The sequence below is a fragment of the Nanorana parkeri genome, unplaced genomic scaffold, assembly GCF_000935625.1.
Source record: "Nanorana parkeri isolate BGI_ZX_2015 unplaced genomic scaffold, ASM93562v1 scaffold2862, whole genome shotgun sequence".
NCBI classification, from domain to species: domain Eukaryota; kingdom Metazoa; phylum Chordata; class Amphibia; order Anura; family Dicroglossidae; genus Nanorana; species Nanorana parkeri.
Window position 1 is genome coordinate 79,382 of NW_017309130.1, and position 1,053 is coordinate 80,434.

Consider the following 1,053-nt stretch of genomic DNA (forward strand, 5'->3'; position numbering starts at 1 on the left):
TATCGCCGATGAGAGGAAGTGTAGCCTGACGGCAGGAGAGGACAGAGAAACTTACAGAGAAGGTTTCCTTTTTCTATTTTGCGGACGCATCAATGGAAGTATAAACAAAAGACACTGGATTTCTAATAACATTCAGTAGAAAATAGACTATTGGTGTTACAACCCTCGCTTATACAATTTTATATTTATCCACCTATATTTATTCACTTTATACCATTAGATGTGGTTTTAGATGTGTTAGATTGGTTATACATCAGTCTTCCTTTAAATTATTGTCCTTTTTATTTATTGTTGACGATTGCCAGACTGATTAATTTACCTGGTTTATAATTCAACCATTTAGTATCCACATTGTATTTTCACTATATGGCACACATATGCATTATTCATTAACTTATTTAACTTATCATATTTAACCAATCAGTTTTATATTCGTACCTTCACCATATTTATATGACACGTGTATTTATTAACGTTCATGCACATATGCACCTTTGGATTGCATTTAGTTGCAAGTAGGATTTGATCACTTATATTGGTTTCGTTTGTGGTATAAATATAGCACGTATCACAATACCAAGCGCAGCACACTGGTTCACAAAAGGTACATAGATGACATCTTCTTTTTGTGGGTAGGTTCAAGTGAATGCACAAACAAAGAGAGTACTAGCCAAAAGGACAAGTCCAAGAGGTTACTGATGGATCAATCAGTAACCTCTTGGACTCGTCCTTTTGGCTAGTCCTCTCTTTGTTTGTGCATTCATTTTGGTTACGGATCAGGTAGACAGAACCAATAAGGGTTCATTTTGATGAGTTTGGATCTCCAGGAGAAAATCACCTCCTTTCAGGTTCAAGTGAATATTTGAAGGAGTTTGTGCAAATGTTAAATATCAACGACTACAATTTAAAATTTACTTTGTAAAATGGACGAAAACAGATGATCCTGTTTGGATGTGCAAATTCGCAAAAACAATGATGGAAAATTGTATACAACTTTGTTTTGGAAGAAAACAGGAGGTAACGCAATCTTAGAAGTAGTGCCCACCTCAGTAG